The 27,479-nt window shown below is 39.3% G+C and overlaps 1 non-coding gene across 1 annotated transcript; it reads left to right on the forward strand.

Moving 5' to 3' along the window:
- The first annotated feature begins 23,290 nt into the window (after positions 1-23,290).
- On the forward strand, positions 23,291-23,397 carry LOC128289992 (small nucleolar RNA R71). The gene has a single exon (XR_008279632.1). It is a non-coding gene; the product is annotated as a small nucleolar RNA R71 (small nucleolar RNA).
- Positions 23,398-27,479: the final 4,082 nt, after the last annotated feature.

Raw genomic sequence — 27,479 nt, forward strand, 5'->3', positions numbered from 1 at the left:
ATTCGGCCCTAGCATATATATATGTATATATGTTCGCACACGATGTATTGGTATGACATATATGCTATTTCAAGGTGTATATCTGCTTGTGATGATGTCTCGATTATGAAGTAAATGAGAGATGTGCAATGAGTTACGATATGTAATGCGTTAGTAATAAAATGTATGCTGTTTTTGTGTAGTATTAAGTGTATAATTGGCCTCAAATTGGACATGTATATTCGGCCACATGAGGGGAATTATTGTGCATGCATTCGGTTAGAGGCAAGCTTAATGATGTCTATTCTTGACTTAGGTAATCGGCTACCTTGTTGTGAGCTAAGGCCGAATGTGTGCGTAATTAAAGAAAATTGACTAAAGTGCTTAGTTATGTGATGTTGAGTCAATGATATGTGTATTCGGCCAAGGCTAGCAAGCGAGACTTTAATAAATTGAATTTGTTTGAATTAGCTCAAGAGCTTAGAGGGCCACAATTGGATAAGGGGAAGGAAAAAGTGAACGAATAGCCGTCAAAGCCGTTCGACAACATCCGAGGTAAGTCCTCAAGAAATGACCCTACTTGAATTATGTGAAATGAAATATGGATGTGTAATGATTATTGATTTATGTGTGTATGAGTATTTGAATGATACCCGGGCTAAGTCCCGAAGGCGATTATGCTAGTGATTACATTTGTGTTTGAGCCTTAGTAACGAAAATAAAACATGAATGTGTAATGATTATTGATGTATGTGTGCATGAGCAATTGAATGATATCCGGGCTAAGTCCCGAAGACATTTATGCTGGAAATTATATCCGGTTAAGACCAAGGCAATTGTGCTAGTGGCTACATCCGGCTAAGACCAAGGCATTCGTGCAAGTCGTTCTATCCGGGCTAAGACCCGAAGGCATTCGTGCACGTGGTTATATCCGGTTGTATTCCGAAGAAGCTTGGGCTGGAGGTGAGTGTTTGTTGCTGTAATAAATTCAATTAGTACGCTCGAAAAGCCCAAAGAATAAGGTATGTTTATACGTGCATTGGAAAAGTCGACATGTTTGAGCAACATTCGCTCAATCGACTAACGAATTTCAGCTATTGAATTGGTTGATATCTTGTGAAAGTATATAATGATGAAGTGTGAAGTAAGAATGATTATGTGAATGTGTATTAATGAAATGATGCATTTGGCTATGTGAATGTATTGCTTTAATTAAAGCTGATTTTATTGCTTGAGACTTACTAAGCATAAAAATGCTTACCCCGTTGCTTTGGCTCTCTGTTTTATAGATTTTGCTCGATAGCAATCGGATTCGGGATCATTAAAGTCGAAGTCATCTACACTATCAAAGCCTCCATTTTGGTATAATTTTTGGTTGAACTTTGAAATGGCATGTATAGGACTACCCTCGTTGGTTCAAATGTGTTGTGATGTACATGTGTACGCCACGCTTGAAAATGGCTCGTAGAAGTAACGTACGAACTTAGACCATTTGTGATTTGTATTTATATATATGATTTCATGATGTGATTATGGATTGAAAATGGGAGTGTTGGTCACATGATCAGCCATTGGAATGGCTAAAACTGGTCATAGGTGAACCTATGTATGGCAAGACTAGTTGGTTCATGGGGACTACAAAATAGGTAAGACCTACCTTAAAAACAGGTGCTGCCAACTGCAGTGACGGGAATGTGAAAAATCACCAAAAATTGTTGGGATGGTATTAATTAGTGAAAGAATTATGTAAATTAACCTTGATGAGTCTACTTTCATATGGAAGAAACGAAACGGTCATAGGAGTTACGTGTTAAGAGATATTAAAGTTATCGTGAGACAGGGCCAGAACAGTTTCTAGGTCCCCTGTCGCAACTTTAAAAATTTACTATAAATTATCCAGAAAGAATTAGGAGTCATTCCTTATATTTACAGATTCCATTTTGAGTCTAGTTTCATTAGAAACAAACAGAACCAGTATTAAAGCCCTGTACAGAGAGATATTCAAGTTGTAACGCGCGAAGGTCAGAGCAGTCGATCCCTGTAACATGGGTGACTTTAACTAATAAACTGTACTAATTGGCTTGACCAAAAATTCTAGAAATAAATCCATGGATGGATATATGAGTCTAAATTCAGGGAAAATTTACGGAACCAGTTTCCGAGTTTTGAAACTCGAGATATGATTTTTAAGGCGACAGTGACGCAATTTTCCAGCCTGTCTGGGAATGTCAAATTGGTGGGTGAAATATGTGGATTTGGCTTGTTAACCCCTCGTGTCCGACACCGGCGATGGTCTCGGGTTCGGGGTGTTACAGAAATAATAGACATAGGTACTCCGTGTAATCTCACAATTTCAAAAAATCTCACAATCTCACAACTTCTCAAAACTTTGTTGACACTCTTCAGTCCAATCGAACTTAACATTCTTTTGCAGCAACTTAGTCATAGGAGAGGCAATCATTGAAAATCCCTCGACAAAGCATCGATAATATCCAGCTAAGCCCAAAAAGCTTCTAACCTCGGATATATCCTTTGGCGGTTTCCAATCAACAATCTCCGAAACTTTGCTCGGATTGACTCGAATACCATCACCTGAAACTATATGCCCCAAAAATCTGGCTTCATGAAGCCAAAATTCACTTTTACTGAATTTAGCAAACAATTTCTTTTCTCTTAAAATGTATAATACTGTTCTTAAGTGTTCAGCATGCTCGGACTCATCTCGAGAATAAATCAGAAGATCATCTATGAACACAACCACAAACCTATCCAAGTATGGCTAAAAGATTCGGTTCATCAAATCCATAAAGATAGCCGGAGTATTAGTTAAACCGAAAGGCATCACAAGAAATTCATAGTGTTCATACCTCGTCCTGAAAGCGGTTTTGGCACATCCGACTCTTTAACTCTTAACTGATAATAACTGGATCTCAAATCGGTCTTTGAAAACACTGTCGCCCCTTTCAACTGGTTGAACAAATCATCAATTCTCGGCAACGGATACTTGTTCTTTATAGTGACCTTTTTGAGCTGTCGATAGTCAATACAAAGTCTCATAGATCTGTCCTTTTTCTTTACAAACAACATGGGAGCACCCCAGGGAGAGAAACTCGGTCTCACAAAACCTTCATCTGTTAACTCTTGCAACTGAGCCTTTAATTCTTTCATTTCAGTCGGAGCCATTCTGTACGAAGAAATTGAAATTGGTGCAGTTTCAGGTAACAAATCAATGGTAAACTCTACCTCTTTGATCGAAGGCAACCCAGGCAATTCTTCTGGAAATACATCTGGGAATTCACAGACTACCGGCACTGATTCGAGCTTCGGCTCAACATCTTGGTATTCAATACATATGCAAGGTAGGCTTCACACCCCTTTCTTATATATCGCTGAGCAGACATGTGCGAAATCACCATAGGCAATTCATTTGATTCATCTGTTTCAACCCAAAGAATTTCACCATTTTCACATTTCAACTCAAGGGTTTTCTGTTTGCAATTTACTCTGGCATCATGTAATGTCAACCAATCCATACCCAGAATAACATCAAACTCATCAAATGGTAACAACATCAGATTAGTCAGAAAATAGTGAACTTGAATCATCAAAGGACAATTTTTGCAAACCCTATCTACTAACACATATTTGCCTAAAGGGTTTGACACTTTAATCACAAATTTAGTAAATTCTACAGGCAAGCTCTTACTAGATAATAAATTTTCACAAACATAAGAATAAGTAGATCCAGGATCAATCAATGCAATAACAATAGTATCATAAAGAGAAAATGTACCGGTGATCACATCCGGAGATGACGCCTCTTCACGAGCACGTATGGCATAAGCTCTAGCAGGTGCTCTAGCTTCTGGTCTCCCAGTTGAATCCTTCGTCACACTTCTACTATTAGTTCCACTTCCAGTATTTCTCAGAGGTCTACCTTTATTAGCAGCACTAGTCTGTCTGATACTCTGAAATTTTTCTTTTTCAACCCTTTTTAGGAAATTCTTAATATAATGTTCTCGAGAACCACACTTGAAACAAGCCCGGCTAATCACCCAACACTCACCAAAATGTTGCTTACCACAGTGTTGACACTCGGGTCTATTAGATCTCACATTACCCACACTTGTCATTGAAGTAGCTTGAGCTTTAGAACTCGAATATGATCTTCCATGATCTCGGTGTGGATATCGAGCTAAAACAGTTAATCGAGGATTCATTTCTTTAGACTTCTTTGACTAGGATTGGAATGACTTACTCATTGGCCTCTTTCTTGCATCTCTGGCTTCACTCACAGCTTTTCTCTTTTCATTGTTCAGTTCTTCGGCTTTACAAGCTCGATCGACCAATACTACAAACTCTTTCAACTCTAAGATCCTAACTAACAGCCTGATGTCTTCATTTAACCCATCCTCGAACCTCTTACACATAATAGCTTTGGTAGACACACACTCCTGGGCATACTTGTTGAGTCTAACAAATTTACGTTCATATTCTGCCACAGACATTTTACCTTGCCTCAGCTTGAGGAACTCTTTCCGTTTTTGATCAATGAACCACTGGCTTATGTATTTCTTTCTAAACTCCTCTTGGAAAAAAATCTCATGTAACCCTTTCTTTCGGAACTACAGATATCAATGTCTTCCACCAATGATATGCTGAATCTCTTAGTAAAGATATAATACATTTTAAACATTCTTCGAGAGTGCAAGAGAGCTCATCAAATACCCTGATAGAATTCTCAAGCCAAAACTCTGCTTTCTCGGGATCATCATCTATATTAGCCTTGAATTCTTTAGCCTATTGTTTTAAATTTTATCAACTGGGGGCTTGCTCAATCTTACCATTTTGGTACCTTAAGGAACTACGGGTGTAACACCCTAAATCCGGCCTAGACGTTATGGCCGGATCCGACATGCCACATCAAAGCGTTCAAAAATATTTCAGCTCGATGTTCTAGAAAACTTACTTAGTGTTTTAAAAGATAATTTTAATGCAGGTTAAGGTGAATGGAAGCTGAACACCAGGTAGGAAACCAAAAAGGAGGAGGTGAGTCCATCGGACTGCTTAAGTACCAAGCTCCCTTCGGATCAAATCCTAGACATGCACACCGCCATTGCCACACCTTAACGACATGTATATTTCCAGGAAACCAATTTGATTAAGTCCTTTTTAGGAAAAGTGATTAATTTTGGTAAATATTTTCATTGCAGAAGCTTTACTTGTTATCGTGTTATTTTGAAATCAATTACTGTTTTTGAAAACACATCCTAAAGTTATCCAATTCCAACAGTTTAATATAAGTATTACCTACCTTAACAAAACATATTAAAACCATCAAAAATAATTAAGCGGCCTTATTACAATTTTAAAAAAAAATTGAAACCTTAAACGTAAAATAAATGTCCAGTTCACCGAAAGAGAGTCAAACTTGCAGAACGTGTAGCCACTTCGAATCCCTCACAGCTTCAAGGCCAGTATGGTTGGGGATTACCTGCGTGGATGGAAAAAAAGGGGTGAGTTTGGGGAAACTCAGTGTGTAAATTAACCCAACCATAGCCTATATCAGCTCAACCACAGAAATAGAATAAGTTGGCCTTAGCCTGAGCGTAAGTCGAATAATGCCCATAGGCCCATAATGAGCAGTAACATATATTACATGTCTATGTAAAACCCAACCCATATCCAACCACATGCACCCCCATACCAACCTTTCACCATGTGGGGAGACTACTCGACCCACCCAACCGCTACACGCCACAGAAATATACAGCATTGCTGCCAGAATAGATGATGTGACAGAGTCACTAGAACAGATAATTGTGGCAGAGCCACCAGAACAGATATATGTGGCAGAGCCACCAGATCAGATAAATGTGGCATAGCCACCAGGACGCTTCCTCCATAATATAACCCATGTCCCCATGCAACAGATATACAATCATGGCATACATCATACAGAATTAAATTATCATGCTTTTCAGTCAAAAGTAACCCTAGGGGTATAATAGTAATTTTGCACCTAGGGTATATCAGTAATTTTCCATACATAGCGGTATTCAAGTAATTTAACTATTCTTAGGGTTTTCATGCATAGCATAGCCATTTACATACGACCAAAAACACTTACCGCTTTTTTCTTACAGTATTGGGCTATTGGCCCACTATCCCATTTTGGCCCATTAAGCCCAAAACATCAAAATGCATGTAATCGTGCACTCTACAATCTTATCACTTTAATCTACCATATACATCAAACTACTAATCTCACGAGCATTCGCACTTTTCGCATGATGTTAAAATGCCTTTTACTTTAGATTTCGCTTTTCGACTTTTGTCGATCTAGTCTATAAGAGGGTGTCAGTTACACACTTGATTGCGATGATATGCTGACGAGATCCAAACACGTACTACCTACAGTTCAATTACTAACACGTTAATCTAACTTATCGAAAATGAACTACGTAATAACCCCTTACCACATTCGGCCAAAAGCACCTTAGGCATTAGCGATCCTACCTTGCCAAAGTTAGCGATTATGTCTAGATCTAGTCGCTCCGCTTGTCCAAGCCTTCGATCAGCAGCCTTTAGATCCCACTATTATCAAAATAAAATAGTTATAATATCCCTTAGAGCTACATGCCCAAATCGACAGCCCCCCTAACCTTTAGGGGTTTCGGCTTTTCTAAAACACGAAGTAAGGATTAAGAAAAAAAACTTACCAACGGTTCCTTCAGTCAATGACTCCAATTAACTCCTACACGATTCTGACGCAGATCTACCCCTCAAATGATAACAAAAGTCAAGCCTTTAGTGATGTTAAAATTCAACTATGACCCTATGGCTATGCATTTTTGGCTTTTTGTAACAGTGAAGAAAAGATGAGGTTTTGTAATGGCTTTGTCGACAAAAACTTGGGGTTCAGAGGACAAGAGAATCGGTCAAGAAGATGAGGGAGAATAAGAAGGTTTTGCCTAGAAGAAAACGGCACAAAAGAAATCAAGCCTTCGGGATTTCGGCTTTTTGAGGCAATCGACTATAGGCTTAGAACAATGGAAAAAAAATAGTGTAGGGTAGAGTGGTTGAAGGATTCAGCTATGGAGAAAAGAAGAGGAGAAAGTAGATGGAGAGAAAAAGAAAAGAAGAGAAGAGGAGGAAGGATGGTCAGAAAAATGGCACAACTTACCCCTAATGCCGAACTTATACTGGCACTTAACCTAGCCGAAATTGCCCCCCTAAAGTACCCCTTGGCCAGCCAATTCTTGCTCCTCAAAAGTCCACCATTCTGCCAACACTGTTCTCCCTAATCAGCTCTTAAATCCTCTCCCTTATCAGCTCCTAAATCCTCTCCCTTATCAACTCCTAAATCCTATCCCTTATCAACTCCTAAATCCTCTCCTGACAGACTTTCACTTCAGTTCCACTACTTACCTTTTCTGTACATAAAAATTAATATCACTAATTTGCTTACCTTGCGACTCGAACCTTAGCTCTCCTTGGTCATCCACACGCCACCTCTAAAGCCTCCCAAGTGGCGTCACATGCCCACAGGCTTTCTTGTATTTTATTTTACCTAGTTAATTCTTAAAAGCACAGTTAACCAGAACCCCTTTTCTTATGGAACTAGAATTAACTAAAATTACCAAATTTTCACTTACGCGTGGGACTTCTCGAGGCCCACTAACATAATTAAACCTACACCCATGCAAACAGAACACAAAAATTTTAAATTCGCCAACATACACAGAATTCCCGAAACTTGGGGCGTTACAACTCTACCCTCCATAAAGAAATTTCATCCTCGAAATTTACCTGATCCAAACAGATGAGGGTATTGCTGTTGCATCGCCTCTTCCGGCTCCCAAGTAGCTTCCTCTCTGCCATGATTGTGCCAAAGCACTTTCACTAACGGGACAGATTTCCTTCTCAGAACCTTAACATCTCGAGCCAATATTTGCACAGGCTCCTCCTCAAAGGTCAAATCAGTCTGAACTTCAATATCTGCAACAGGCACGACATGAGCAGGGTCAGAACGATAACGCCTTAACATGGAGATGTGAAAAACATCGTGAATCCTGTCTAACTCTGGAGGCAATTCCAATTGATAAACTACTGGGCCTACTCGCTTCAAAATCCGATAAGGCCCAATGAACCGTGGACTCAGCTTGCCCTTCTTACCAAACCTTAATATCTTCTTCCAAGGAGAAACCTTCAAGAAAACCATATCACCTACTGAGTACTCAATCTTGTTACGCTTCAAATCTGCATACGACTTTTGCCTATCAGAAGCTTTTTTTAATGGATCCCTAATTATTCTGACCTTATCCTCAGTATCAGCTACCAACTCTGGTCCAAGAACTTGTCGCTCTCCTAGTTCAGTCCAACAACTAGGGGTACGACACCTTCGTCCATACAGTGCTTCATACGGTGCCATTTGAATACTCGTCTGGTAACTATTATTGTACGTAAATTCCACCAATGGCAAGTAATCCTCCCAACTACCTCGAAAGTCCATCATGCATCCCCTCAACATATCCTCCAGAATCTGAATAACCCTTTCCGACTGACCATCAGTTTGGGGATGGAAAGCAGTGCTAAAGTTCAATCGCGTCCCCAATGCCTCATGCAGCTTTTGCCAAAACTGATATGTGAATCTAGGATCCCGGTCAGAGATAATCGAAACTGGGACTCCATGAAGTAGTACAATCTCTGCCACATACAGCTTGGCTAACCTTTGAAGTGAGAAGTCAGTACGTACATGTATGAATGGGCTGATTTGGTCAACCTATCCACAACCACCCACACCGAGTCTTTCTTCGATGGTATCAAGGGCAGCCCACTCACAAAGTCCATGGTTACCCTCTCCCACTTCCAAAGTGGTATCTTCACCGGCTGTAACAGTCCAGAAGGTAATTGATGCTCAGCTTTCACTTGCTGGCATGTCGACATTTTGCTACAAACTCACACTTCTCGTTTAAGTCCGTGCCACCAAGACACTTCTCGCAAGTCATGATACAACTTATTCCCTCCAGATGCATGGCACACATCCCCCATGAGCTTCCTTCAATATTGCTCGCCTCAAGTCAGAGTCCTTCTGAACACAAATTCTTCCTCAGAAACATAGAACTTCTTCGCTATTTAACCCAAACTCAGAAGTTTCCCCTTTCTTAACTTGTTGAAAATGAGCGACCAAAGACTCATCATTCAACTGCTTTTCCTTAATCTGCTCCACCCAGTGTTGGTCTCACTTGCAACTCACCCAGCAGACTTCCATCATCATCTGACTTCAGACGAGCAAACATTGCTCTCGGATCGAGATCTGCTTCTACGACTTAGAGCGTTGGCTACCACATTAGCCTTGCCTGGGTGATACTCGATCGAATAGTCATAATCCTTAAGCAACTCAATCCATCTCATTTGCCTAAGGTTTAGCTCCTTCTGAGTCAACAAATACTTAAGACTCTTGTGGTCTGTGTATATAATACACCTTTCTCCGTACAAGTAATGTCTCCAAATCTTAAGTGCAAATATCACCGCCGCCAACTCCAAATCATGAGTAGGATAGTTCCCCTCGTGAGGCTTAAGCTATCGTGATGCATATGCAACCACCTTACCCTCTTGCATTAACACGCAGCCCAAACCTACATGTGATGCGTTCGCACACAAGAAAATCCTTCCTGCACTCATTTGAATTAACATAGGTGCTTCAGTTAGAACTTTCTTCAACTTCTCAAAAGCTCCCTGCTGCTTCTCAGTCCATACAAACGGTACTCCTTTCCTTATGAGTTTTGTCAGGGGTGCTGCCATCACAGAAAAACCTTCCACAAACCTTCTGTAGTATCCTGCCAATCCTAGAAAACTTTGTATTTCCAACACTAACCTAGGCGGCTTCCACTCCAAAATCACGTCAATCTTCCGAGGGTCTACCTTAATCCCCTCAGCAGAGACCACATGTCCTAAAAAGGTTACTTCCTTCAACCAAAATTCACACTTGCTAAACTTCGCATAAAGTTCCTTCTCCCTTAACATTTTCAGCACTTTACGGAGATGCCCATCATGCTTTACTTCTGTTTCAGAATATACCAAGATGTCGTCAATAAAGACGACTACAAACTGATCCAAAAATGGTTGAAACATACGATTCATCAGATCCATAAACGCTGCAGGAGCATTCGTCAGTCCAAATGGCATAACTAGAAACTCGTAATGACCATACCGAGTCCTGAATGCTGTCTTATGGATATCTGCCTCCTTGACCTTTAACTGATGATATCCAGATCGAAGGTTGATCTTGGAAAATACAGAAGCTCTTCTAAGCTGGTCGAACAGATCATCAATCCTTGGCAGTGGATACTTATTCTTAATCGTTAGTTTGTTCAACTAGCGATAATCAATGCACATCCTCATCGTACCATCTTTTTTTTTCATGAATAGCACCGGTGCTCCCCATGGAGACACACTTGGACTAATGAAGCCCCTATCCAACAACTCTTGAATTTGTGCCTTTAACTCCACTAACTCCTTCAGTGCCATCCTATATGGTACGATGGACACGGGCGCCGTTCCAGGCAACAAGTCGATTCCAAACTCAACTTCTCGGTTCGGAGGCAATCTTGGAAGCTCCTCCGAAAAAACATCTTGGAACTCTTTTACGATCCTGATCTTATCCACCGTCAGTCCCTCCTCTTCTGATTGACTTACAAATGCCAAATAAGCCTCACAACCTTTCCGAATCCATTTTTCAGTTCTTAATGCCGACACCACATTGGACAAATAATCCCTTCGTTCCCTTATCATCATAACCTCCCCACCTTCCGCAGTACTTAACACCATTCACTTAGCTGCACAATCCAGAGTCACCTTATGCTTAACAAGCCAGTCCATTCCCAGAATAAGGTCAAATTCCCCGAATGGTAACTCCATCAGATCTCCAGGGAAAGTCTTACCTTGAGTTTCTAAGGGTACATCCCTATACAGTTTGTCTACCCTAACCGAGTGACCCAAAGAACTTAGCACAAATACCCCACTCACAATCTTCTCAGAGTGCACACCCAACGACCCAGATATGGCACATGCAACATAGGAATGAGTAGATCCAATATCCACCAAAGCAGTATACGGCATGCTAGAAACCAAAAACGTACCTGTTATGACGTCAGGTGCGTCGCCCTCCTCTCGACGATGACCTGCATACACCAGCGTTGGTTGTCAAGCTTCAGCATCTCCGGCACCCCTGCCAAGTGCCCCTCGACCTCGATCATTTCCATTCCCATCTTGTCCACGTCCTCTCGGTGGTTGTGGTCCACCTCTCATAGGTTGAGCAACCCTCTGTACAGCAACCTGAGCCTGATCAACTCTCTGAGGACAGTCCTTAACTCTATGCTCCATAGATCCGCATCGGAAACAAGTACCGGAACGCTTCCTACACTCGCCCAAATGTACCTTACCACAGTCTCCACAGACTGGTGGTCTAACCACATTCATCGACACTGCTCAAACTGGTTCCTCCACTCTTGCTCTCTTAACATTCCTATTAGCACCACCTAAGGGCCCTGAATCCCTCCAAAAACAATTTCGATCCTTCTCTCGATTCTGCTTTTCAGCTCGCTTAACCTCCTCAGCTATCTTTGCCTTCTCCACCAAGACCGCAAAGTTTTGCTCCCTCTGCGGAGTAATCAACACCCTAAGGTCATCCTTAAGACCATCCTTAAAGCGCACACTACGCTCATATTCCGTAGCGACTATGCCCACGGCATACCGGATCAGCCTCAGAAACTTGGCCTCGTACTCAGCAACTATTTTACCTCCTTGCACTAGATTTAAGAATTCTTTTCTGCGAGCGTCCACATAACTTGCCCCAATGTACTTCCCTTTAAAGGCCGTCTTAAACAGTTCCCAAGTTACCTTATCAGCTGGGGTCCCTTCTCTCACAATGAGCCACCACCGATAGGCCTCGCCCCACAAAGAACAATACGGCTCCTTTAGCTTCGCTCCCACCGAAAGCGGTCCAAGTCGTCCATAACTGCATTCGTGGCCTCCAACCAATATTCTGCCACATTCGAGGCTACACCAGACACACCCTTAAAGATCTCTGCTCCGTTAGCCCGAAGTCGTTTAGAAATAGATCCCCGAATTTCGTTGCCCGTACTTACCCCGGTAACCCTTTCCAGAACCCCAAGCATTGCCTGTGATAGGGCATCATCCCCGGCACCACGATCATGAGACTCCACCTCCGATGCCGGTGGTACTGGTGCATCCGTCGCCTGCATATATCCCGAAGATGAAGATCTCGCTTGAGCACTTCCTTGGCCCTGTCCATGGCCTCTTCCACGAGCGGCTCTTGTAATAATATCGTATTATCTGATTACGAATTTTATGCATTAATTCAATATTCCAGTGCTTATTACAGATGTTTTATGAATCAGACAGTAATTTAAAGTTTGTTTTCGCAGAATCGAAGTCTAGCTACAGTTTCAGTCTCTTATCAAATTTTCCTAAGGTTTCAGCATCAACCTATCTAAAGTATCCTAGTAGGGTTTCAGTACAGACAGATAATTCAGGAAAATATTCAGAGAAGTTCAGAGTAATACTTACAGGCTTGGGCCGGAGATTCGGAATGCCACCTTCTAAAGATCTAAATTATAAAAATCGAGTTTTTTTTATATTTTTTTTCAAAAATCTTTGTTTTTATAAACCCCAAACCCGACCTAGACGTTATGGCCGGATATGACATGCCACATCAAAGCGTTCAAAAACATTTCAGGTCGTTGTTCTAGAAAACTTACTTAGTGTTTTAAAAGATAATTTTAATGCAGGTTAAGGTGAATGGAAGTTGAACAATAGGTAGGAAATCGGAAAGGAGGAGGTGAGTCCATCGGACTACTTAAGTACGAAGCTCCCTTTGGATCCAATCCTAGACATGCACACCGCCATTGCCACACCTTAACGTCATGTATATTTCCAAGAAACCAATTTGATTAAGTCCTTTTTAGGAAAAGTGATTAATTTTGGTAAATATTTTCATTGCAGAAGCTTTACTTGTTGTCGTGTTATTTTGAAATCAATTGCTATTTTTGAAAACACGTCCTAAAGTTATCCAAATCCAACAGTTTAATATAAGTATTACCTACCTTAACAAAACATATTAAAACCATCAAAAATAATTAAGCGGCCTTATTACAATTTAAAAAAAATCAAAACCTTAAACGTAAAATAAATGTCCAGTTCACCAGAAGAGAGTCAAACTTGCAGAACGTGTGGCCACTCTGAATCCCTCACAGCTCCAAGCCCACTATGGTTGGGGATTACCTGCGTGGATGGAAATAAAGGGGTGAGTTTGGGGAAACTCAGCGTGTAAATTAACCCAACCATAGCCTATATCAGCTCAACCATAGAAATAGAATAAGTTGGCCTTAGCCCAGAATAGAAGTCAGAATAAAGCCCATAGGGCCATAACAGAACAGAACAGATATTACATGTCTATGCAAAACCCAACCCATATTCAACCACATGCACCCCCATACCAACCTTTCACCATGTGGGGAGACTACTCGACCCACCCAACCGCTACACGCCACAGAAATATGCAGCATTGCTGTCAAAACAGATGATGTGACAGAGTCACCAGAATAGATAATTGTGGCAGAGCCACCAGAACAGATATATGTGGCAGAGCCACCAGATCAGATAAATGTGGCATAGCCACCAGGACGCTTCCTCCATAATATAACCCATGTCCCCATGCAGCAGATATACAATCATGGCATACATCATACAGAATTCAATTATCATGCTTTTCAGTCAAAAGTAACCCTAGGGGTATAATGGTAATTTTGCACCTAGGGTATATCATTAATTTTCCATACATAGCGGTATTCAAGTAATTTAACTATTCTTAGGGTTTTCATGCATAGCATAGCCATTTACATACGACCAAAAACACTTACCGCTTTTTCTTACCGTATTGGGCCCATTAGCCCACTATCCCGATTTTGGCCCATTAAGCCCAAAAACATCAAAATGCACAGAATCATGCACTCTACAGTCTTATTACTTTAATCTACCATATACATCAAACTACTAATCTCACGAGCATTCGCACACTCGCATGCTCTTAAAATGACGGCTTTTGGGTATTTTGGCTTTTCGGCTTTTGCCGATCTAGTCTATAAGAGGGTGTCATTTACACACCTGATTGCGATGATATGCTGACGAGATCCACACACGTACTAACTATAGTTGAATTACTAACACGTTAATCTAACTTATCGAAAACGAACTACGTAATAACCCCTTACCACATTCGGCCAAAAGCACCTTAGGCACTAGCGATCTTACCTTGCCGAAGTTAGCGATTATGTCTAGATCTAGTTGCTCCGCTTGTCCAAGCCTTCGATCAGAAGCCTTTAGATCCCAATATTATCAAAATAAAATAGTTATAACATCCCTTAGAGCTACATGCCCAAATCGACAGCCCCCTAACCTTTAGGGGTATTGGCTTTTCTAAAACCCGAAATAAGGATTAAGAAAAAAACTTACCACCGGTTCCTTCAGTCAATGACTCCAATTAACCCCTACTCGATTCTGACGCAGATCTACCCCTCAAATGATAACAAAATTTGAGTCTTTAGTGACCTTAAAATTCAGCTATGACCCTATGGCTATGCGTTTTCGGCTTTTTGTAACAGTGAAGAAAAGATGAGGTTTTGTATTGGCTTTGTCAACAGAAACTTGGGGTTCAGAGGACAAGAGAATCGATCAAGAAAATGAGGGAGAATAAGAGGAAAACGGCACAAAAGAAATCAGGCCTTCGGGATTTTGGCTTTTTGAGGCAATCGACTATAGGCTTAGAACAATGGAAAAAAAATAGTGTAGGGTAGAGTGGTGGAAGGATTCGGCTATGGAGAAACGAAGAGGATAAAGTAGATGGAGAGAAAAATAAAAGAAGAGAAGAGGATGAAGGATGGTCAGAAAAACGGCACAACTTACCCCTAATGCCGAACTTATACAGGCACTTAACCTAGCCGAAATTGCCCCCCTAAAGCACCCCCTGGTCGGCCAATTTTTACTCCTCAAAAGTCCACAATTCGGCCAACACTGTTCTCCCTAATTAGCTCCTAAATCCTCTCCCTTATCAGCTCTTAAATCTTATCCCTTATCAACTCCTAAATCCTGTCCCTTATCAACTCCTAAATCCTCTCCTGACAGACTTTCACTTGGCCCACTGCTACCTTTTCAGACATAAAATTAATATCACTAATTTTCTTACCTTGCACTCGAACCTTAGCTCTCCTTGGTCATCCACACACCACCTCTAAAGCCCCCCAAGTGGCGTCACATGCCAACTTACCACAGGCTTCCTTGTGTTTTATTTTACCCAGTTAATTCTTAAAGGCCCAGTTAACCAGAACCCCTTTTTTCTTATGGAACTAGAATTAACTAAAATTACCGAATTTTAACTTACGCTTGGGCCTTCTAGAGGCCCACTAACATAATTAAACCTACACCCACGCAAACAGAACACAAAAATTTTAAATTCGCCAACATACACAGAATTCCCAAAAATTGGGGCGTTACAACGGGAATCGGTTGGGGAATAGGAGGGGGTGGAGGAGGCTGAGCATTCAGATTTTCTCAAACAATTCTATATACCGATTACTCATTATACGGAGAAAGGCTTCCCAAACCTCAACTCCCTGATCATGTGTCTCAGGCCTACTCTCAGCTGGCGCAATCCCTTGTGTAGGAGCCGGTGCATTACTTTCTACATCATCAGCTACAGCTCGGTTGGGATCCATTTACTATATGAAAACACAATTTAAATTGTCAGGAGTCATCACACTATCACAATATATTTATGGTATGTATAGGTAGACTTCCACACATAGTACGTAGATCCAAGACCGCCTAAACCTTGGCTCTTATACCAATAAAAATTTAACACCCCTTACCCGTGTTCTAAGCTGGAATAGGGTACGAGACATTACCGGAACATAAATGCAAATGTACGAAATCATGACATAGATTTTTTTTTAACATACATTTTCATTTCCTATAATCTAAACAATATTAGTTAACATCAACGAGCATATACAAAATGAACTATTAAATTTTGAAGACCAACATTTTAGGCCAATTTACTTATGACATATAACAAAAATAACCAAGTCATCTATACATGCCATAACTCCAAAATAATGTTTACAAAATACCAAAAAGTATTGATAGTGCGGATGGATCTCTGATGATCTCCGAATCCCGAGCTGGCCTAGTGACAGTATAAGACAAGAGAAAGAAAAGAGAGTAAGCGTAAAGCTTAGTAAGTAAGTACGTAAGTGATATACAATTTATCAACATATTTCTCAAAATAAAACAATCATAATAGTACATAATCTCATGTTCAGGTCAAGCTGTTTTCTTAAGTCACTGTCACTAAATCATTTATAACTAGAGTTACGGAACTCCAAATTTAAATCTGTTAATTTTCCAAAAAACTAGACTCATATAATTTCTTACCAGAAAATTTTTAGAATTTTTGGTTTAGCCAATTAATACAGTTTATTCATTAAATTTTTCCCTATTTCACTGTCCAACAGTTCCAACCTCTTCTTACTAAAAATTAAATATCTCATAGTACAGAACTCGGATAATTTTCCCATTTGTTTCTATTAAAAGTAGACTCATCAAATATTCTAGGAGTATAAATTTTAACACATAATTATTTTTCTACAATTTTTAACAATTTTTCAAGTCAGAATAGGGGATCTCGAATTCATTCTAACACTGTCTTGCAAAAATTAGAATATCACAAAATATAGACCTCTTTTGCTCCCCCTGTTTCTTTTATATGAAAATAGACTCATTAAGATTTAATTCCTTATTTTAAATTTAGTTCAACTTACACAATTTTTGGTGAATTTTCAACGTCACGCAATTGCTGCTGTCCAACACTATTTTACTACTAAAATTCACTCTTACATAATTTCACTTAATCCATTTTGTCTTGTCGAAGTTCACTCAAATATCGAGCATATTGCTCAAAATTTTCTTAAACATATACCTACACTTATTCATCATATAATCATGTTCACATGTATTTTTGCTTAATCGATTTTCTCGTTGAACTCTTCGGAATAATAATTGATACTCAGTTGCCTGCACATATTTTCACACTTGTAGCCAAAGCTATCTGGTACGCATAGTAGCCTGCACTTAGTATTACATATGTGACCAATTATCTGGTACACGTAGTAGCCTGCACTTAGTACTACACACGTGACCTAACCATCTGATACACATAGTAGCCTGCACGTAGTACTACACACGTGATCGAAGTTATTGGGTACGCATAGTAGCCTGCACTTAGTACTACACATGCGACCAATAATCCGGTACACATAGTAGCCTGCACTTAGTAATACACACGTGACCTCACAATAGATCATTCGTATCATTTCTATTCCGAAGGCTCAATGGGGAAATTCCTCACTTTCCAACATGTTACAATTTATTCATAGTCCTTTTTCAATTTACAATTTACAACAAATAATCATTCTATAGGCAGACACATTTCATATGATAACAAAATATAATAAAATAAAAAGAATCGATAAATTATTTACGTACAAACTTACCTTGGTGCAAAATATAAAAATGTTGCAATTTAGTCTGAAATCTTTTCTTTTCCCCGATCAAGGTCGATTCCACGTCCTTCTTGATCTATAATAACACATTTGACTTATTAATGTCTCACATTACTCAAATTAATCCAAAAACATCCTATGGAAAAAATTATAATTTTGCCCCTAAAGTTTTACAAAATTATGATTTTACCCCTAGGCTCAAAAATTAAACTTCATCTTATTTTCTTATGTTTTATGACATGTTGATCATTTTTCCCTTCTATAGCAATATCAAATTCACACTCTAACATGTACTTATGAACATTAGGTATTTTTACCGATTATGTCGTTTTACTCATTTTCACGTAAAATCGCTTAGCAAAAGTTGTTTAACACAATGTAAAGCTTCATATTCTACCGTAAAACATCAAAATAAATTTTTCACCTATGAGTATTTTTCCAAATATAAACCCTAGGTTAAATTATTGCTAGAATAAGCTTAATCAAGTTACCGGGACTCCAAAAATGTAAAGAACATTAAAAACGGGGCTTGGAATCACTTACTATGGAGCTTGGAAGCTTGAAACAAACCCTAGCTATGGAGAACCCTTGAAATTTTGGCCTAATGAAGAAGATGAGAAAATTTTTGCTTGATTTTTCCCTTTTTAATTCATTTATTAACTAAATGACCAAAATGCCCTTTTTACTAAACTTTCAATTTTTATCCATGTAAGCCCATTTTTGTCCAAAATCATAGAAATTGGTCAAATTTCTATTTAAGGACTTATAATTAATATTCTAAAGCAATTTCATGCTAAAAGCTTCTAGAATGCAAGTTTTGCAACTTATTCAATTTAGTCCCTAATTTCGAATTGGACACTTTAGGCATAAAATTTCTTCAAGAAAGTTTCACACAATCATGAAACCACATAATAGACCTCAAAATAATTATAAAATAACTAGTTCTATGTTAGATTTGTGGTTTCAAAACCACTATTCTATTTAGGCCCTAAATCGGGCTGTCACACCTCAGAAGCTAGTAGCAAAAGGAATAGGTCGGTGACTCGAAGGTGGAGGCTGTGGAAGGTCCTCGTGATAGGGAGGAACATCATCAGTGAAGTCCTTAGGTTCATTCTGACCGTCAGAATGAAACAATCTGTACTGAGGGGGGTCCACTCCACGACGCTGCTCGACCGTCCTCATATGTATTATGCTCGAAATGCCCTGAGGGGACATCTGGCCTACTAGTGTGAGTGTAAAGGACTACTCCAGTGTGTCGAGTAGACCAAATATTTGAGCGAGGCGAGTCACGTAAGGGCCTAAGCAAATAGAGCCCTTCTTGTGGTGGTCAGTCTGATGGCGGAAGGCTAGAGCAATGAAGTATGCCAAATCAAATATATGCCCGTGTGCCATGCTCCATAGGAAATAAGTTTCATGAGTGCTAACGAATCCGATGCTCTCTCTCTGACCTATCAAAGAGTGAGCCAAAAGTACGTGAATGTACCGTAAGGCTGGAGAGAGAGAAATAACCTTCGAGCGACTTGCATCATATGGTGTCTGGCTCACTGTAAGATCAGTCCAACAATGTGATGGCGAGTGATGGATGTGTCTATGAAGTCTAAGAAAGTCCTCGGCACTCATAAATTCCTTCGTATAGAGTCCCATAGTCTCAATTAACTCGGAACGCTCATATGGCACACTAAATCGCCAAGTCAAAAACTGATGGTGCCTGGCTCGTCATGAACTATTATGACCTGCTATACCAGAACCGTCACACAAAACTCAAAGGTAAGCTCTATGTAGGTGGGCTCGATAATGGAAAAGAATCTATCCCATGAAGTTGTGGCGATAATGGCGTGTACGTCATTAGCGAGTCAGACCTGCTTCAACGCGGCCCAATTAATGCAGCAGCCTAGGCCGAGTGGACGTACTTGAAGGAGCTGATATAAATCCTCCCGGTTGCCCACCGAAAATCAGATATAGGGTTGGCAGGCTTCGACTGAAGCGACCAAAGAGGAGGTTGCATCGGGGCCCTTCCACTTTTTTGAAGCGGGAACGACGGTCTTGGACTTGCAACGAGTGTTCGTCATAGTGTATCTGCACTAAATCAATCAAATAGATTTAATGGACGAATTAACATAATAGATGCAAGCTACTAGAAAAAAAATCTAAATGAAGCACAACATTTGGACTAATGAACTGTGATCATTTGAAAATTAAGCAGAATGCTAAAACCAAACAAGAACAGAGTAATACTAAATCTAAGACTGAGCAATAATAAAAATGAATAATCAAAAATGGTATGAAATATAATAAAATTAAAGGCAACTAAACAAACTACATGCATAATATTATTTAATGAGGAATAAATATAAGAAACTCAAATCAAATTGTAGCAAATAGTCAAAATTTTCATAACTCAATAAGAACATAAAATCGGTAGAAATATAAGTAAAGCAGTAAAAAGAAATAATAAAAATAAGATAATATGAAATAAAGGAATAAACAAAGAAATAATAATAATAATAATGGAGCAAATAGAAGTAACCGATAGTGGTAGGGTGGTGAGCGGAGACAGACGTGTGGCAACGATGAGGAATGGTTGCCGAACGGTGGGGGTCCTGCATTTGGGGGTTTTGACCAGGTGAGAGAGGGAAGGGGTTCAGGTTTCCCGTGTGTGGGTCGAAGGGATAAGGAAGGGTTGAGGGGTGAGGGGAAAGGGACGGTGGTGGCTGGTCAGGGAAAGGAAAAAAAAGAGAAAAGAAGGAGGATAGGGGGCACTTGGCTGGTGTGGGCGGTTTGTGGGGTTTGTTAATGGTAAGAGAAGAGAGGGGAAGGGAGAGGGGAAGAGGCCGAAAGGGGGGCTTGGTTGGTTTGATGGTGGATTAATGAGGAGAAGGTGCATCGAGGGTGGGGCAACGGTAATGGCGTGGAAGTGGCTGCTGGTCGGACGGTGGGGGCATGGGGGTGTTGTCGCGGCTAGGGTTGGGAAGTTTGAGAAGAAGGAAAAAAATAAAAATTGAGAAGGAATTAAGGTTTTAAAAGGGTGACACTACCGTGTCACATGCCCATATGGTTCTTGTTCAGCCAGTTTCAATTAAAAAAGAAAGGCCAGTCTTTACACAGCCTTGGACACACCCATGTGTCCAGGCTGTGTGGTTCACAAGGCTATGTCGCATGGCCATGCGCAATCTCCTTTGCTTCTTCCGTGCCCGTGTGCCTTACCCGTGTAACTCACTGTCTTGTTTTAAAACTGAAAAATTTAACTTCAGGTTTCACACGGCCTAGGACACGCCCATGTGTCCAGGCCTTGTGGTATACACGACCGTGTCACATGCCCGAGTGGACTGTTTTAGGCCGTGTCTCTATTGATTTTTGGAAAAATTAAGTCCTAGGCTCCACATGGAAAAGGACACACCCGTGTGTCCAGGCCGTGTGTGTTACACGGCCGTGTCGTATGGCCGTGTAACTCACTATCCATTTTCTTCAAATTTTAAAACTAAGTCATAGGATCCACACGGCCAAGGACATGCCCGTGTGTTTAGACCGTGTGGGTTTTAAAAACTCATATTTTTTTAATTTTAATAAAAAATATTATGATATAAAATTAAGAAATTAGTAGTGTTAGCACCCTCCCGAAAAGCACTTATTTAAAGTCTAAGCTCGACTTACCTCATATTCACACGGTCACGGTGGTTCGCGGAGTCAAAACTCCTCTTTCTTGCTGTCAATTCTTTTATTTAAATAAGGTTTGAGTCGAGTAATACTTACCTTGAAAGTACCGAATTCAGAATGCTTTACCTCGACTGTACCGTATGGGAAGACATTGAGTACCGTAAAAGGAGTTGTTCCATTCGCATTAAGCTCTGAATTGGTAATTCGAAGGTCTATTTTATCCAACAATACTTGGTCCCCAACCTTAAAGTGGTTCTTTCCATCCATATGCTCATCATGGAGTTGCTTTGGCTCTGCATCGTGTATTCTTCGTTTCTCCTTGACATGTGTTCGTCATTCATCTTGTTCATCGATCTGTAGCCTTCGTTCTTCATGAGTTGTTCTGTTTTTGTCGTATAAGCTGGAACATAGCTCCATCACATTTTTCCAAGGGTTTTCCTGCAAGGAATGTTGAGCCACTAGGTTATTCATATTAATAGAACTCATATAATTATCTCGATCACTAGATGTCTTAACAAAATCAGGAGCTTAGAGTCTTATTGTTTCATTGCCTACGCGAAGCATTAATTCTCCTGTACCAACATCAATAATATTTCTAGTAGTTGCTAAAAAGGGCTAACCTAGAATTAAAGGTACGTCACTATCCTCATGCATGTCTAGAACAACAAAATCAAATGGGAATATGAATTTATCAATTTTAACCAGTACGCCTTCAATAATACCCCTAGGAAATCTAATGGTTCTATCTGCCAATTAAATACTCATCCTAGTTTGTTTGGGTTCCCAAGACCTAGTTGTTTAAACATTTTATAGGGCATGACATCAATACTAGCCCCTAAATCAGCCAAAGCATTATTAACACTTAAACTACCAATGAAACAAGGAATAGTAAAACTCCCTGGATCTTTCAATTTGTTGGGTAGTTTATTCTGCAAGATAGTTGAGCAAACTACATTTAGCTCCACGTGAACGAATCATCTAACTTCCGCTTATTTTCTAAAAGCTCTTTTAAAAATTTTACTAAATTTGGCATCTGCGAAAGAGCTTTAATAAATGGTAAGTTGATATGTAACTTTTTCAGAAGTTTAAGAAACTTACCAAATTGTTCATTTGTGTGGTATTTCTTTGTCACATTTGGGTATGGCACACAAGGTTTATACTCCTTACTTACCTATTTTTTTACACTGTGGCTCACCTCAACCTTACCTTGACTTACCACACTTTTTTGCCTTAGTTCTGGTTCCGGTTCAACTAACCCTTCTTCATCTCGCACCGTAATTGCATGAAGTTGCTCTCTTGGGTTAGTTTCAGTGTTGCTAGGCAAGCTACCTTGTGGTCTTTCTGAAATTAGCTTAGCAAGCTGACCTATTTGATTCTCGAGCCCTTGAATAGATGCTTGTTGATTTTTAAGTGCTATTTCAGTGTTTTGGAAATGGGTTTCTGACTCAGAAATAAACTTCGTCAACATCTCCTCAAGGTTTGGCTTCTTCTCTTGCAGGTAAGGTTATTGTTGGAAGCTTTGAAAGGGTTGTGGTCTTTTATTTCCTTGACCACCCCAAGAGAAATTGGGATGGTTCCTCCAACCTGTATTATAAGTGTTACTACAGGGATTATTCTGAGGTTTAGAATTATTACCCATATAGTTGACTTGTTCGTTCTCTGTGCTAGAGTTGTAGGATAGACATTCTGGATTGTTCATCCCTTCTCCATTTGTATCGCACTGCATCACCAAATGTACCTACGTAGAACCATATAAACTATCAATCTTTTTATGCAAAAGTTCTACTTGATTTGACAACACGGTGATTGCATCTACGTTAAAAACACTAGCTACTTTCATCGGTTTTATTCTCATGACTTACAATTGATAATTATTTAGTGACATCTCTTCTATAAACTCATAAGCTGCTTCAGATGTATTGTTATTCAGAGTCCCACTGGTGACTGCATCGATCAATTGCCTAATTGAGGGGTTCAAACCGTTATAGAAGGTCTGAACCTGTAGCCAGTAAGGTAACCCATGGTGAGGGCACCTTCTCAATAAGTCCTTATATCTCTATCATGCATCATATAGAGTCTCTAAATCCATTTGCATGAAGGAAGAGATGCCATTCCTCAACTTAGTTGTCATAGCCGACGGAAATACTTTAATAAGAAGTTTTTGGTCATTAGCTCCCATGTAGTGATAAAACATCATGGTAGGGAGTTCAACCACTGTTTATCCTTATTTCTCAACGAGAAGGGGAACAACTGAAGGCGAATGGCATCGTAAAAAACGCCATTAATCTTAAAAGTGTCACAGAATTCCAGAAAGCTGGCCAAATGAGTATCTGGATCTTCATATTGCAAGCCATCGAACTGAACGAATTGTTAAATCATCTGAATGGTATTCGGCTTTAGTTCAAAGTTATTTGCAGCAATAGTAGGTCTCATGATACTCGATTTCGCCTCAGTTAAATTTGGCTTGGCATAATCGTACATAGTACGAGGGGAAAGATTCGCGGTAACCACATGAGGTAGCTGATTATTCTGATTTTTAGCCATCTCCTCAGTAATATTAATGATGTCCTGCTCTTCCATTGTACTTTGTCAACTTTGCCTCACTTCTCTATGGTTTTTGCGAGCGGTGTTTTCGATCTTACTATCGAATATTAGAGGTCCTGACGGGTTTCTTCTAGTCATAAACTAAAGGAACCTGCCAGAAGCAAACAAAAAGAAAAAATAGTAAACAAAATTAAACTAAAAACAAAAACAAAGTAATAAAAATAAAAATGGCTAAATTAATAAAAATTTAGTATACCTAGTATCTTAGTACCTGACAATGGTGCTAAAAACTTGATGAGTCACTAAACTAACTAAACTCACGACAAAGGCAAGCGCACCTATCAAATAGTAGTATAGCTATAGTGAGTCAGGAATATCGTATCCACGAGGACTAAAAGTACTAGTAATTACTATCTTTTTATTATTTAGCCTATAAATTAAAGGGGATGTTTTTAATCTAAATTTATCTAAATTATTACTAAGAATGCGACAAAGAATAAAATGAGAAAATACTTGAATATAACCAAAGAGAAAGGCAATACCCAGGAAAGAATCCACCTAGACTTCACTTATTATTCCGAATCTGAATTAGACGATTTATTCACTTGCCTTGTGTAACATTCTGAATTAGGGTCTAGTCGAAACAGTGGTTTTGAGACCATAAATTCGAAATAGAAATAATTATTTTATGATCATTTGATGGTCCATGACATGATTGCATGTTTGTGTGAAATTTTCATGAAGAAATTCTATGTATAAGATGTCCAATTTGACTTTAGGGACCAAATTGAATAAGTTGTAAAACTTGTGGTCTAGAAGCTTCAAGCATGAAATTGCATTAGATTATTAATTAGAAGTCCTTAAATGGAAATTTGACCAAGTTCTAAAATTTTGGAGAAAAATGGGATGAATAGGAAAAAATTTGAAAGAATGGCCTTAAGGGCATTTTGGTCATTTGGTTAATAAAAGAATAGAAAGGGAAAAATCAAGAAAAAATCTTGTCCATCTTCTCCCACCTTGGCTGAAATTTACAAGGACTCCATAGCCAGGGTTTTCAACATTTCAAGCTTGATTGTAAGTGCTCCCAAGCCCCGTTTTTAATGTTCTTTTCATTTTTGAAGTCCTTGAAGCGTGATCTATCCATTTCTAGCCATATTTTGAAGTAGGGTTCACGTATGAAATCTGATCCATGTGTAACATGGTTGTATTTTGATGTTTAATGGTGGAATATGAATGTTTGATGTGTGATAAACATCTTTTACTAAGTGATTTTTAGTGAAATCACCTAAAAAGGATTTGTTTGTAAAAGGTGTAAAAATGAGAAATAGAAATGTGAAATAAAAAAAATATGGGTTGATATGAAATAGAATATGAATCGGCTAGGCTTGGGTAACCAAGAAATTGTATGCATTTCATTTTACGAGCTTAGGGACTAAAGTGTAAATAAATAAAAAGTTAGGAGTAAAAAGGTAATTTTACCAAAGTATGTGTTATGGGTCGATATGAGCAATGTGTGTACTGAACAAGTTGAATTTGACATTATAGATTAAGAAAAACATGATTCAGGTCTTGATCGGGGGAAAAATAGGGCTTACGAGGATTAAGCTCGTTTCTATCATTTTTGTAGCATTGCAAATAATGCAACATATACCATAATTTAAATGCTTTAATATTGCATGTATGGTAAGTACATACATATTTAATGTGATGTTGTATCATGTGTTTATTGCCTAAATTGTATCATGAATTATGCTCTGATTTCTCCACGAATATGTGATTGATGCCATGAGTATTGAAATCAATGTTACGAGCAAGTCCTATAGAAATGTGGTATCGAAGAATCCCGTTTGAACCTTAGGAATAGTTTAGGATACAAGTGACATGTTACTAGGAATTATGTAATCTAAAATGATTGAGTTGTGGTCTGAGTTCGTGATAAATGTGACACATGTTTTGGCGTCTGAGTACTGGTCTCGTATATTGTATTGATGGTGAGGTAGTTCAGCATGTGTTGCAGATACTTGACAGCTTGCATAAGCAGACCCGTGAGTAGCTCATAAATGAGCAACATGTGATATGAGATATGACGTAGCATTGGCTACATATAAGGCACTTAGGTGCAAACTCTGATGTATCTGATAGTATTCTGAGTGTTCAACAGGTAGTTCAAAGAAGTTCTATGAGTAATCGTAACGATTGCAACAAGACACGAAAGTAAGTTATAATGTGCAAGTGGGCACAAGTATGTACATCGAACTCATGGGAATGACATGAAATATGATAAGCTCGTGGTAAGAACATGTATTTATATACATATGAGGAATAAGTTTATGAGAATTAATAAAATGCAAGATTATATTCGTTATGCTAAATGCATGATTTAAGCTTGTTTAAGTTGCATTTTATTTGTATGTGAACTTACTAAGCTTTATGCTTACCCCCTCCCTTTTCTATTCCTTATAGTTTCGCCAAGCTAGCTCAGGGATCGGAGAATGTCGAGACTCGATCACACTATCAATTGAACATTTGGGTATAGTTAGTTTTATTATTTTGGATATGGCATGTACAGGGACTTGATCGTTTTGTTTTGTTTCATATGAATAGCCAAATGTGTTGGCTCATGATGATGTTATGATTCATTTTGTATATGGCCATGAGAGGTGGCCCATATTAATTATTTGGGTTGTAACCCTAATCATTTGTGCATGCATGCAAATGTGTTTAATCTTGGTGTGGTTGTTTGATAGATGTGTGATTAGATGTGGGTTACATGCTAAAGGTATGTGTTTGATGAGGCTTATGGTTGATTATGTTAATGAGTGTGATGGATGGCAAGTATAACTAATGTATGAAATATGATTATGAGCATGACAATAAATGTGATATAATGATGAATAGATATGAAATTGGTGTGGAATGCCATATGAAAGCTTATGGTTTAAGTATGTGATATGTTGATACTAATAAGTTATAAATTAACCATGTATGTGAATGCTTCAGTAACTAAAGGTTCCATGTTACATGCCATGAAGATACTGTAAGTAGGTGAGAGTTCAAGGGTGGCAAATGGCTTGGAAAATAGCCTAGAAATTGTCCACACGGTTAGACACACGGGCATGTGTCTAGGCCATGTGTGACACACAATCCGCCCCATAGGCGTTTCGTCTGGCCGTGTGTCCCTTGCACCCTAATTATTGCAAAACAGAATGTCCAGTAGTAAACACACAGGCAGAGACATGGCCTTGTGTCTCAACCATGCGAAGTACACGGCCATAGGACATAGGCGTGTGCCCAGGCCGTGTGATGTCTGCACTTAATTTTTGGAATTTTATTTGCCATACAACCTAAGTACACGGGCATGTGATTGGTCGTGTGACCTTATTTTCTTGATGATTTCATAGTCAGAGAGTTACACGAGCGGAGGACACGAGCGTGTCCCATGTCACACGGGCATGTGTGACCACACGGCCTACCCACACGGGCATGTGACTCTCTATATCAAGAAATTTTTTTAAGTGTTAAACAGGTTTCAAAAGTTCTCGGTTTAGTCTTGAACAGTTTTTGATGTATGTTTCGGATCTTGTGGACCCTTATAAGGAACAATTTGCATGTGATTGAAAAGTTTTAAATGTGGATGAAACATTGTGGCTCAATTTTGTA

Source organism: Gossypium arboreum, chromosome 2 (assembly GCF_025698485.1).
Source record: "Gossypium arboreum isolate Shixiya-1 chromosome 2, ASM2569848v2, whole genome shotgun sequence".
NCBI classification, from domain to species: domain Eukaryota; kingdom Viridiplantae; phylum Streptophyta; class Magnoliopsida; order Malvales; family Malvaceae; genus Gossypium; species Gossypium arboreum.